Raw genomic sequence first — 14,178 nt, forward strand, 5'->3', positions numbered from 1 at the left:
CCCTTTGTACACACCTCCTGTCACTCCTATCAATTGAATGATCCGGTGAAGTCTTTGGATCATGGCAATGATGGCGGTTCCTGTCAGCGATGTCACAAGAAGTTCATTAAACCTTATCATTTAGAGGAAGGATAAGTCGTAACAAGGTTACCGTAGGTGAACCTGTGGTAGGATTATTGTCAATTTGAGACCCTGAATCATGTAGGGGATGGAGCTAGCGTCCTCCCTACCCTCAAAATCTTTGGAACGTGTAGACACTCGGCCCTGCAGCGATGTGCTGGACGGCCAAGCTACAGGTCCAGCACCATCGAGGTCGAGGGTCACATTGAATGCCCATGATCAAAAACATGGATTCCCCGCAGGGCGAAGAAGAGACTTAGATGCAATCTGGATTAGGATCGGTGCCTTCGAACAATAACCGCATCAAAGCAAGAGGTCTCTGCCTAGTTGCAGTTCAGACGGGGTCTGGGCCTCATCCCCCATTGAGATTTCATGGTCTGATCGCGTGCGTGGCACTTTGCCAAGGATCTGTCATTTCAACTGTGGAAAGTCGGGACTGCTGTAACCCCTTGTTGCCTTGCCTGGGTGTGTTGACTCATCGCTTGGAGCGTTCTGTGTTTAGGATGGGTGCACTCACATGATTTGCGGGGTAGGGGCCCTATCTGCTAACACGGCTTTCCCATGCGTCGCCTCCCACATTTGCGAGGTGATGGGGCAGGGACACACCACAACATTCCTCATCACACCCATTGGGTGCTTAGGGTTTGGGATGTAACAACACCCAACACACGTGTGCATCACACACCTTAGAAATTGAAAGAACGAAGCACGAGCTAGCGCCTTGCGCGCTTGGGTCACCAAAAGATAAAAACATAACAAAATCATGACTCTCAACAATGGATGTCTCGGCAACGGATGTTTGCTTGGGCGTCGCACTACAAAATTTTGCCCTCCCCAGCGAGGAGTGAAGATGGCCATTCATGTCCGCAAGTGGCACGCGGTCGGCTAAAATGAGCACAAGGTCCGTTGATCCGTTGCGATGAGTGGTGGCTCGCAAAGGCCAGTGTTGGTTTGCGTCGATCGAACGATTCCTCGCGAGGAACTTTATTCTGGGCTTAGCAGCCCACCGCAGTGTGGGCATTGCTACATCTCTACCGCATCCCCAAGTCAGGCATGAGTACCCGCTAAGTTTAAGCATATCAATAAGTGGAGGAAAAGAAACTTACCAGGATTCCCCTAGTAACGGCGAGCGAACCGGGAAGAACCCAGCATGAAAATCGACGGTCGCGCCTATCAAATTGTAGTCTGTAGAAGTGTCCTCAGCAACAGACCAGGCCCAAGTCCCCTGGAAGGGGGCACCAAAGAGGGTGAGAGCCCCGTCAGGCCTGGACCCTGTCGCACCATGAGGCGCTGTCGGTGAGTTGGGTTGTTTGGGAATGTAGCCCTAATTGAGTGGTAAATTCCATCCAAGGCTAAATAGGGGTGAGAGACCGATAGCAAACAAGTACCACAAGGGAAAGATGAAAAGCACTTTGAAAAGAGAGTTAAAGAGTGCTTGAAATTTCTGGGAGGGAAGCGAATGGAGGCCGGCGATGTGCCCTGGTTGAATGCGAAATGGTGTGAGCCGGTCCGCCACTTGGTTCGGGGAACATGCCAGCGCGGGTTGTCTCGACGGCACAAGCACGACCTTCTGGTTGCACAAATACTTTCATCGTGGCGGTCAAGGAGCAAAGTGTGTGCCTTTATGGTGGGCTCTTAGGCACCTGTACGCTCGTGGCACTAGCCAGCAGGCTTTCCATCTGACCCTTCTTGACACATAGACCAAGGAGTCTAACATGTGTGTGAGTTGGCAGGTTGGGAAAACCCATGAGGCGCAAGGAAGCTGACTAGCAAGATCCCCTCTTAGGGGGTGCACCGTTGACCGACCCTGATCTTTTGTGAAGGGTTCAGGTGTGAGCACACCTATTGGGACCTGAAAGATGGTGAACTATGCCTGAGTAGGGCAAAGCCAGAGGAAAATTTGGTGGAGGCCCACAGTGATACTGATGTGCAAATCGTTCGTCTGACTTGGGTATAGGGGCGAAAGACTAATCGAACCGTCTAGTAGCTAGTTTCCTCCAAAGTTTCCCTCCGGATAGCTAGAGCTCACGTGCGAGTTTTATTGAGTAAAGCAAATGATTAGAGGCATCAGGGGTGTAACGCCCTCAACCTATTCTTAAACTTTAAATAGGTAAGTCAGCGCGGCTGCTCTGTTGAGCCATGCCACGAAATCACGAGCTCCACAGAATCATGAGCTCCTAGTGGGCCATTTTTGGTAAGCAGAACTGGTGATGTGGGATGAACCAAAAGTCGAGTTATGGTGCCAAATTGCATGCTAACCCAGATCCCACAAGGGGTGTTGGTTGATTAAGATAGCAAGACAGTGGTCATGGAAGTTGAAATCCACTAAGGAGTGTGTAACAACTCACCGTCCGAATCAACTAGCCTCGAAAATAGATAGTGCTGAAGCACGCAACCTATACTCGACCGTCGAGGCAAGTGCCAGGCTCTGATGAGTAGGAGGATGTGGGGGTTGTTACAAAACCTTGGGCGTGAGCCTGGGTGGACCGGCCCCCGGTGTAGATCTTGGTGGTAGTAGCAAATATTCAAATGAGAACTTTGAAGACTGAAGTGGGGAAAGGTTCCATGTGAACAGAATTGGACATGGGTTAGTCGATCCTAAGAGATGGGGAAACCCTATTTCAAGGGTGCACTTTGCATGATCATCAAAAGGGAATCAGGTTAATATTCTTGAACCAGGATGTGGCGACGGACGACAATGTTAGAAAATCTGGAGATGTCGACGGGGGCCCCGAGAAGAGTTATCTTTTCTTTTTAACAGCCTGCCCACTCTAAAATCGGTTAAACTGGAGATAGGGTCCAGCGACTGGAAGAGCATCGCATGTCTCACAGTGTCTGGTGTGCCTTCAGCGGCCATTGAAAATCTAGAGGACCGAGTACCATTCACGCCCAGTTGTACTCATAATTGCATCAGGTGATTTTTGCTTAGTGCTCTGAATGTCAAAGTGAAGAAATTCAACCAAGCGCGGGTAAAAGACGGGAGTAACTATGACTCTCTTAAAGTAGCCAAATGCCTCGTCATCTAATTAGTGATGCACATGAATGAATTAACAATATTCCTACTGTCCCTATCTACTATCTAGCAAAACCACAACCAAGGGAACGGGCTTGGCAAAATTAGTGGGGAAAGAAGACCCTGTTGAGCTTGACTCTAGTCCAACTTTGTGAAATGACTTGAGAGGTGTAGAATAAGTGGGAGCTTTTGGTCGCAAGTGAAATACCACTACTTTTAACATTATTTTACTTATTCCATGAGGCGGAGATGGGGCAATGCCCCTATTTTTAGCCTTAAGGTGCATCTAGGCGTGCCGATCCGGGCGGAAGACATTGTCAGGTGCGGAGTTTGGCTAGGGCAGCACATCTGTTAAAAGATAACGCAGGTGTCCTAAGATGAGCTCAACAAGAACAAAAATATCATGTGGAACAAAAGGGTAAAAGCTCATTTGATTTTGATTTTCAGTACAAATACAAACCGTGAAAGCGTGACCTATCGATCCTTTAGACTTTCAGAATTTGAAGCTAGAGGTGTCAAAAAAGTTACCATAGGGATAACTGGATTGTGGCAGCCAAGAGTTCATTGTGATGTTTCTTTTTGATCCTTCGATGTCAGCTCTTCCTATCATTGTGAGGCAGAATTCACCAAGTGTTGGATTGTTCACCCGCCAATAGGGAATGTGACCTGGGTTTAGACCGTCGTGAGACAGGTTAGTTTTACCCTACTGATGATCCACGCCATGATAGTAATTCAACTTAGTATGAGAGGAACTGTTCATTCACACATTTGGTCATCGCGCTTAGTTGAAAAGCCAATGGTGCGAAGCTACCGTGTGTCAGATTATGACTAAATGCCTCTAAGTTAGAATCCATGCTAGATGTGGCACATATCTCTCTCCGGCCGCATCGCGACCCACAGTAGGGGTGCTCTTGCACTCCCAGGGGCCCGTGACATTGGCCATCTCTGATCGGCACACTAGCCTATTGGAGCAATCTTGGATATTAATTTCAAGCGGTCGGCAAGAAGAATCTTTTGCAGATGACTTAAATAAGCGATGGGGTATTGTAAGTGGCAGAGTGGCCTTGTTGCCACAATCCACTGAGATTCAATCCTCTATCGCCTCGATTCGTAAAACCTTTTTCGACTCTGAGGCAGGTGGGGTTTGTAATTTGCGCGAGGGTGAGAAAATCTCCCAAGTGCCAAATTCTCGACGGGTGGGGTTTTGCAATTTTTGCTGGGGCTAAAAAATCTCTCAAGTGCCACATTCTGAGTGGGTGGGGTTTTTTGAAAATTTCCACGAGGGCAAAAATATCTCCCAAGTGCCAAATTCCCGGTGGGTGGGGTTTGCAATTTTTGCGAGGGCGTATAATTCTCCCAAGTGCCAAATTCCTGGCGCGTGGGGTTTGCAATTTCTGTCAGGGCAGAAAAATCTCCCGAGTGGGGTTTTGTAAAATTTCCACGAGGGGGAAAAAAATCTAACGAGTCCCAAATTTTGAGCTAGTGGGGTTTGCAATTTTCGGAAGGGCGAAAAAATCTCCCAAGTGTCGAATTCCCCGCGGGTGTGGTTTTGTGATTTCTGCGAGTGCGAAAAAGTCTTCGAAGTGCAATTTCCATGTGGGTCGGGTTCATAATCAGTGCAATTTTGGGTGGGTCAGGTTTGCAATTTTTGTGAGGGCGAAAAAATCTTCCAATCCCAAATTCTAGGTGGGCGGGGTTTCGTAATTTCCAAGTGCCAAATTCTGAGTAGGTGGGGTTTGTAAATTCTACGAGGGAAGAAAAATCTTCCAAGTCCAAATTTTGAGCGGGTGGGGTTTGTAAATTTTTGTGAGGGCAGAAAAATCTTCTGACTGCAAATTCCAGGTAGGTCCTCAGGTTTTGTAAATTTCACGAGGGCAGATGACTCATGTACGTGATCCAAAATTAGTCAACTTATATTTTTGGTTAACGCCCAAAGTTTTGAACTCAAATTGAGTTGGCTACCTTGACTCGAATCACCTTCAAATTTTTTGCACAAACCATATCACCGTGCTCGACTTGATTCTAAGTGCCCTGAGTCATGTATGTGGTCCAAACGAGGTCAACTTTTTTTTTTTTTTTGTTACTGCCCAAAGTTTTCAACTCAAACCGTCTAGGCAACCCCGACACGAATCGCCCCAACTACCCCAACCCCGACTCGAATCGCGTCGAGCCTTAACTGCCTCCAATTTTTTTGCACGACTCATGTCATTGTGTTCGACATGATTCTAAGTGTGCCAAGTCATGTGCGTGATCCAAAGGCGGTCAACTCTTTTTTTGGGTTAACACCCAAAGTTTTCAACCCAAATTGTGTCGGCAACCCTGACTCATATCGCCTCGAGCCTTAACCACCTCAATTTTTTTCGCAGGACTCATGTCACCATGCTTGACTTGGTGCCCCGAGTCATGTACGTGATCCAAAAGTGGTTAACTTCTTCCTTCTTTGGTTAACACCCAAAAATTTCAACCCAAATTGTGTCAACAACCCCGACTCAAATCTCCTTGAGCCTTAATCACCTGCAATTTTATTGAACCACTCATGTCACCGTGCTTGACTTGATTCTATGTGCCCCAAGTCATGTACATGATTCGAAAGCGATTAACTCTTTTTTTGGCTAACGGCAAAAGTTTTCAAATCGACTCAGCTACCCTGACTCGAATTTCTTCGAGCCTTAACCACCTCCATCTTTTTCTTTTCTCAACTCATGTAACCGCACTCGCCTTGATTCTGAGTGGCTCGAGTCACTTACGTGATCCAAAACTGGGTAACTTTTTTTTTTTTCTTTTTTTTGACAAGTCCCAAAGTTTTGAACTCGAATATAGTCAGATGCCCTGACTTGAGTCATCTCCAAATTTTTTGCACGACTCACATCACCATGCTCGACTTGATTCTAAGTGCCCCGAGCCGTGTACGTGATCCAAAAGCAGTTAACTTTTTCTTTTTGGTTAACGCCCAAAGTTTTCAACCCGACCCGCCTCGGCAACCTCGACTCAAAGCGCCTTTAGCCTTAATGGCCTCCAATGTTTTTGCACGACTCATGCCACCATCAACTTTTCGCTCGAATCATGTCACCCAGGGCACCTCAATGCTACGTGACCCGAGCCCTGTGCGCGATCCAAAACCAGGTAACATTTTTTTTTGAACTCCCAAAATTTCATTCCTTTTTGCCTTACAGGGCCTATCATGATCTCTTTTTATAAAGAAAATTCTCAAATCGGATCATTTCGGCTACCCTACCTCGAATCTGGCTAGCTAGGCATAACGCCTCGAGTCGGCTCAAAAATACATGAACTGAAACCTATGCATGATCCAAAAGTGGGTAACTTGTTTTTTTTTTTTTGTAATGCCAAAAATTTAGCGCTTTTCGCTGTACAGGGCCTCCCATGATTTTTTTTCCCCTCGTCGACCCACTCTGGTGACCCCATCGAGTCGCCCGAGGCTGGGGCGACGGAGATGGGTTGACCTAGTCGGGTGACCCAAGTTGGGTTGACCCAGGAATGCGATCCTAGCTGGGGATAGCAAGTTGATTCTATAAGTTTTCTTGCAAATTTTGCTAGCCAAGTCGGCTCACCAAGTCATCTGACCATGTGGTCTTTCCTAAATAAAGAATTAACTCTTTAAGTCCGCTCACAGCTCATCAAGCCGGCTCACCAAGATGACTTACCGTCTTGCCTCACCAGGTTGCCCCACCAGGTCGCCTCTTCTTTAAGACCGCTCACCATGTTGGCTCCCCAAGTCAGCTCACCGAGTCGACTATTCAGGTTGCCTCACCAAGTCGACCCCTTAAGTTTGCTCACCAAGTCAGCTCCCTAAGTTAGCTCACCAAGTTGAATCACCTAGTCATTTTACCACCTTGCCCTAGCAAGTGTGCTCACCAAGTTGCCCCACCAAGTTGCTTCTCTAAGCCCACTCACCATGTCAGCTCACCAAGTCAGTTGTTCAAGTACGTTGCCAAGTCAACTCTTTAAGTTCGCTCACCAGGTCAGCCCACCCAAGTCGCCTCGTTAAGTTCACTCGCCAGGTCGTCCCGCCTAAGTCGCATCAGCGAGCTAACTCACCAAGTCACCTCACGAAGTTGACTCTTTAAGTGTGCTCACCAAGTCGACTCACCATCTTGCCTCGATATGTTGGCTTGCCGAGTTACCCCACCAAGTCGTCGCCTCTTTAAGCCTGCTCACCATGTCAGCTCGTCAGGTCGGCTCCCCAAGTCGACTAATCAAGTAGGCCCACCAAGTTGCCTTAAGGATAGCTCCTCACCATGAGTCACCTCACCATGTTGACTCAATGAGTCACCTCACCATGTTGACTCAATGATTCCCCTCACCATGTTGACTCTTTGGGCCCGCTCACCAGGTCGCCTCACCAAGTCGACTCGAGTACATTTCCAAGTTGACTCTTTAAGTTTGCTCACCAGGTCGACTTGCCAAGTCAGCTCACCATGTCATCTCAATGAACTAACTCGCTGAGTTGCATCACCACATTGGCTCTCTAATTCCACTCACCAAGTCGCCCCACCAACTCGCCCTGTTAGGCCCACTCACCACGTAAATTCGCGAGGCTAGCTCCCTGTGTTAGCTCGCCAAGCTGACAATTCAAGCATGCTCACCAAGTCTACCCCCATGTCATCTCCCCAAGTTGGCTCATAAGGTGGACTTGCAAAGTTTCCTTAATGAGTTGACTCTTCAAGTTTTCTCGCCAGGTTGACTCCCCAATTTGGCTTGCCAAGTTAGCTCACCAAGTTTGCTCGCCAGGTCGCCTCCCCAGTTTGGCTCACCATGTCATCTAAATGAACTAACTCATTGATTTGCCTCACCAAGTTGTCTATTTAATTCCACTCACCAAGTTGCCCCACCAACTCGCCTCGTTAAGCCCACTCGCCATGTCAGCTTGCCAAGCTGGCAATTCCAGCACGCTCAGCAAGCCGACTCTTGCAATTTTCTCACCAAGTGGGTTTCACCTTGCTAGGTCAACCCCACCAAGTCACCTTAATGAGTTGACTCTCTAAGTCCGCTCACCAAGTTAGCTCAAGCATAAGTGTTGAGAAGTTATTATAGATTTTTAGTGGAAAAATATGCTAAAAATCTTCAGGCTCACCATTGGAGGCCTTAGAGTGCCCAAATGAGGTTCGAAAAATCGAGGGATGAGTTATAATAGCATTCCTGAGCTTGTAGATCAAAAGCTGGCATTTCCGAAAAGTGGTTATAATAGCCAATCAGAGCAATGATTCATGAGTTATGGCCTTCGAAATTATGGCTACCAAAATTTCTAAAATAATTTGTCAAAGATGTATTAGGAAGACTTATGTGTATTGTCAGGGTCTTCCAGGCATAGGCCTTAACTTCGAGCATCTAGAACCTTCCAGGCTGGCATACAATTGCCTATTTAAGAAAGGCCCGAACCTTGTCTAGGACAACTCTGGGTGATAGCTGGCAGCTTGTCTTGCAGACTTTTGCAGTGAAGGCACCCGTGTGGGTTAGCATATTGTGCTTATGAATTATGCAATTCCACTTCTGCGGTCCAAATGACAAGACCACATTTTGTTCTCACATTTTCTATTATTTCTATGGTTCTATTATAAATTTATGGTATTAACCAGACCTTCTTGTGTCACCTCACCAAGTCACATCTTAAGCCCTGCTCATAATGTTGGCCTTCCAATTCAGCTGAATAAGTCGAATGTTCAAGCACGCTCATCAAGTTGACACTTTTAGTTTGCTCACAAGGTCTTCTCGCATGGTCAGCTCATCAAGTCACCCCACCAAGTTGCCTCAATGACCAAACTCATCTAGTTGCCTCACCAAGTTGACCCTTTAAGTCTGCTCACCAAGTCAGCTCGTCAAGTTGCCTCTCCTCAAGGCTGGCGACCAAGGGTTGGATACCTTCGCTCATCGGGTCACCTCACCATGTGGGGTCGCCAGGTCACCCCACCAAGTAGCCTCAACAAGTTGACTCTTTCAGTTTGCTAGACAAGTTGGCTCACCAATTCGGCCTACCATCTCACCTCACCAACTTTCCCAACCAAGTTGCCTTTTTAAGCTCACTCACCAATTTGACTCACCAACTCGGCTCCCTACCTCGGTGCACCAAGTGCTCTCACCAAGTTGAATCTTTAAGTTTGATCATCAAGTCACCACATGAGGTCAGCGCACCAAGTCGACTCTTTAAGTTCATTCATCAAGCCACCCCACAAGGTCAGCACACCAAGTACTCCCACCAAGTCGACTCTTTAAGTCCGTTCATGAAGTCACCCAACCAGGTCAGCCCACCAAGTACTCTCACCAAGTCGACTCCCTAAGTCTGTTCATCAGGTCACCCCACCAAGTACTCTCACCAAGTCAACTCTTTAGGTCCATTCATCAAGTCACCCTGCAAAGTTGACCCGTTAAGTTTGTTCATCAAGTCACCCCAACAATTCGACTCTTTAAGTCCTTTCATCAAGTCACCCCACCAAGTCGACTCTTTAAGTCCGTTCATCAAGTCACCGAACAAGTACTCTCACCAAGTCGACTCTATAAGTCCATTCATCAAGTCACCCCACTAGGTCGGCCCACCAATTACTCCCACCAAGTCGACTCTTTAAGTCTGTTCATCAGTTCACCCCACTAAGTACTCTCACCAACTCAACTCTTTAGGTCCGTTCATCAAGTCACCCCGCCAAGTCGACCCTTTAGGTCCGTTCATCAAGTCACCCCACTAAGTACTCTCACCAAGTCAACTCTTTAAGTCCTTTCATCAAGTCACCCCACCAAGTCGACTCTTCAAGTCCATTCATCAAGTTACCAGAACAAGTACTCTAACCAAGTCGACTCTTTAAGTCCGTCCATAAAGTCACCCCACCAGGCCAGCCCACCAAGTACTCCCACCAAGTTGACTCTTTAAGTTCGTTCATCAGATCACCCCGCCAAGTACTCTCACCAAGTTGACTCTTTAAGTCTGCTCATCAAGTTGAGCCACCAAGTACTCTCACCAAGTCGACTCTTTGAGTCTGTTCATCAAGTCGCCCCACCAAGTACTCTAACCAAGTCGATTCTTCAAGTGCGTTCATCAAGTCGCCCCACCAAGTACTCTCACCAAGTCAACTCTTTAAGTCCTTTCATCAAGTCACCCCACCAAGTACTCTCACCAAGTCAACTCTTTAGGTCCATTCATAGAGTCACCCTACCAAGTCGACCCTTCAAGTGCATTCATCAAGTCACCCCACCAAGTCGACTCTTTAAGTGCATTCATCAAGTCACCCCACTAGGTCAGCCCACAAATTACTCTCACCAAGTCGACTCTTTAAGTTCATCCATCAAGTCACCCCACAAGGTCAGCCCACCAAGTGGACTCTTTAAGTTCGTTCATGAAGTAACTTTGCCAAGTTGGCCCACCAAGTCGACTCTTTAAGTTGATTCATTAAGTCACCCCGCTAGGTTAGCCCACCAAGCACTCTCACCAAGTCGACTCTTTAGGTTTGTTCATTAGGTCACCCCACCAAGTACTCTCACCAAGTCAAATCTTTAAGTTCATTCATCAAGTCGATCCGCCAGGTCGGCCTACCAAATACTCTCACCAAGTCGACCCTTTAAGTTTTGTCATTAGGTCACCTTGCCAGGTCGGCCCACCAAGTACTCTCACAAAGTAGACTCTTTAGGTTCGTTCATCAATTCGCCCCGCCAACTTGGCCCACCAAGTACTCTCACCAAGTTGACTCTTCGAGTCTGTTCATCAAGTCACCCCACCAAGTGCTCTCACCAAGTCAACTCTTTAGGTCTGTTCATAGAGTCACCCCACCAAGTTGACCCTTCAAGTACGTTCATCAAGTCACCCCGCAAAGTCAACCCTTTAAGTTCGTTCATCAAGTCACCCCACCAAGTCGACTCTTTAAGTCCTTTCATCAAGTCACCCCACCAAGCCGACTCTTTAAGTCCATTCATCAAGTCACCAAAACAAGTACTCTCACCAAGTTGACTCTATAAGTCTGTTCATCAAGTCACCCCACCAGGTCAGCCCACCAAGTACTCCCACAAAGTCGACTCTTTAAGTCGCTCATCAATTCACCCTGCCGAGTAGTCTCACCAAGTCAACTCTTTAGGTCCATTCATCAAGTCACCCCGCCAAGTCGACCCTTTAAGTCCATTAATCGAGTTGCCCCACCAAGTACTCTCACCAAGTCAACTATTTAAGTTCTTTCATCAAGTCACCCCACCAAGTCGACTCTTCAAGTCCATTCATCAAGTCACCAGAATAAGTACTCTAACATAGTTGACTCTTTAAGTCCGTCCATAAAGTCACCCCACCAGGTCGGCCCACCAAGTACTCCCACCAAGTCGACTCTTTAAGTCCATTCATCAATTCAACCCGCCAAGTACTCTCACCAAGTTGACTCTTTAACTCTACTCATCAAGTCGAGCCACAAAGTACTCTCAATAAGTCGACTCTTTGAGTTTGTTCATCAAGTCACCCCACCAAGTACTCTAACCAAGTAGATTCTTCAAGTGCATTCATAAAGTTGACCCACCAAGTACTCTCACCAAGTCGACTCTTTAAGTCCTTTCATCATGTCACCCCGCTAGGTCAGTTCACAAATTACTCTCACCAAGTTGACTCTTTAAGCTCATTCATCAAGTCACCCCGCCAAGTCGGCCCACCAAGTGGACTCTTTAAGTTCGTTCATGAAGTCACTCTGCCAAGTCGGCCCACCAAGTCGACTCTTTAAGTTTGTTCATCAATTCAATCCGCCAGGTCAGCCCACCAAGCACTCTCACCAAGTTGACTCATGAAGTTTGCTCACAAAGTCACCCCACAAGGTTGGCCCACCAAGTACTCTAAACAAGTTGACTCTTTAGGTTTATTCATCAGGTCACCCCACCAAGTACTCTCACCAAGTCAACTCTTTAAGTTTGTTTATCAAGTCGCTCCACCAGGTCATCCCACCAAGTACTCTGACCAAGTCAACCCTTTAAGTTTGGTCATCAAGTCACCTCACCAGGTCAGCCCACCAAGTACTCTCACAAAGTCAACTCTTTAGGTTCGTTCATCAATTCAGCCCGCTAGCTCGGCCCACCAAGTTCTCTCACCAAGTCGGCTCTTTAAGTTCATTCGCCAAGTCACCCCGCCAAGTTGAGCCACCAAGTACTCTTAGCAAGTCGACCCTTTGAGTCCTTTCATCAAGTCACCCCACCAAGTACTCGAACCAAGTCAATTCTTCAAGTGTGCTCATCAAGTCGAGCCACCAAGTACTCTCACCAAGTTGACTTTTTGAGTCTATTCATCAAGTCACCCACCAAGTGCTCTCACCAAGTCAACTCTTTAGGTCTGTTCATAGAGTCACCTCACCAAGTTGACCCTTCAAGTGCGTTCATCAAGTCACCTCGCAAAGTTGACCCTTTAAGTTTGTTCATCAAGTCACCCCACCAAGTCGACTCTTTAAGTCCTTTCATCAAGTCACCCCACCAAGCCGACTCTTTAAGTCCATTCATCAAGTCACCAGAAAAAGTACTCTCCCCAAGTTGACTCTATAAGTCCATTCATCAAATCACCCCACTAGGTCGGCCCACCAATTACTCCCACCAAATTGACTCTTTAAGTCCATTCATCAGTTCACCCCACCAAGTACTCTCACCAAGTCAAGTCTTTAGGTCCGTTCATCAAGTCACCCTGCCAAGTTGACCCTTTAAATTCGTTCATCAAGTCGCCCCACCAAGTACTCTCACCACGTCGACTCTTTAAGTCCTTTCATCAAGTCACCCCACCAAGTCAACTCTTCAAGTCCATTCATCAAGTCACTAGAACAAGTACTCTAACCAAGTTGACTCTTTAAGTTCTTTCATCAAGCCAGCCCACCAGGTCAGCCCACCAAGTACTCCCACCAAGTCGACTCTTTAAGTCCATTCATCAGTTCACCCCACCAAGTAATCTCACCAAGTTGGCTTTTTATGTCTTCTCATCAAGTCGAGCCACCAAGTACTCTCACCAAGTTGACTCTTTGAGTCAGGTCATCAAGTCACCCCACCAAGTACTCTAAAAAAGTCGATTCTTCAAGTGCATTCATCAAGTCACCCCACCAAGTACTCTCACCAAGTTGAATCTTTAAGTCCTTTCATCAAGTCACCCCACCAAGTTGACTATTTAAGTTCATTCATCAAGTCAAAAGAACAAGTTCTCTCACCAAGTCGACTCTTTATGTCCCTTCATCAAGTCACCCCACCAAGTCGGCCCAACAGGTACTCCCGTCAAGTCGACTCTTTAAGTCCGTTCATTAGTTCACCCCACCAAGTACTCTCACCAAGTGGACTCTTTGAGTCTGCTCATCAAGTCGAGCCACCAAGTACTCTCACCAAGTCGACTCTTTGAGTTTGTTCATCAAGTCACCCCACCAAGTGCTCTCAAGGAGTCAACTCTTTAGGTCCGTTCACCAAGTCACCCCACCAAGTCGACCCTTTAAATTCTTTCATCAAGTCACCCCACCAAGTACTCTCACCAAGTCAACTCTTTAAGTCCTTTCATCAAGTGACCCCACCAAGTCAACTCTTTAAGTCCATTCATCAACATTGGGAATGGTTCGACAGCGATTGTCATTCCAATGTGTCATCGGGGGATGTCTAGGAAAGTGGGCTTTCAAGGGCCAGCTCGCGTCTAGCACTTGGATTGTCCATTTCGTCACAAGTGATCCAAAAGCAGTTAACTTCTTCCTTCTTTGGTTAACACCCAAAGATTTCAACCCGAATCATGTTAGCAACCTCGACTAAAATTGCCTCTTGCCTTAATCGCTTGCAATTTTTTCGAATCACTCATGTCACCATGCTTGACTTGATTCTATGCACCCCAAGTCATGTATGTGATCCAAAAGCGATTAACTCTTTTTTTGGCTAACGGCCAAAGTTTTTGAATCGACTCAGCTACCCCAACTCGAATTGCCTCGAGCCTTAATCGCCTCCATTTTTTTTGGCTCGACTCATGTAATTGCACTTGCCTTGATTCTGAGTCATGTACGTGATCCAAAAGTGGTTAACTTTTTCCTTCTTTCGTTAACACCCAAATATTTTAACCTGAATCGTGTCAGCAA

The 14,178-nt window shown here is 46.9% G+C and overlaps 1 pseudogene; it reads left to right on the plus strand.

The window, feature by feature from the left end:
• The first annotated feature begins 1,157 nt into the window (after window positions 1–1,157).
• On the plus strand, window positions 1,158–4,245 carry LOC149578914 (25S ribosomal RNA; annotated as a pseudogene).
• Window positions 4,246–14,178: the final 9,933 nt, after the last annotated feature.

Source organism: Cupressus sempervirens, chromosome 1 (assembly GCF_028749045.1).
Source record: "Cupressus sempervirens isolate cs-2001-9-10 chromosome 1, ASM2874904v1, whole genome shotgun sequence".
NCBI lineage: Eukaryota > Viridiplantae > Streptophyta > Pinopsida > Cupressales > Cupressaceae > Cupressus > Cupressus sempervirens.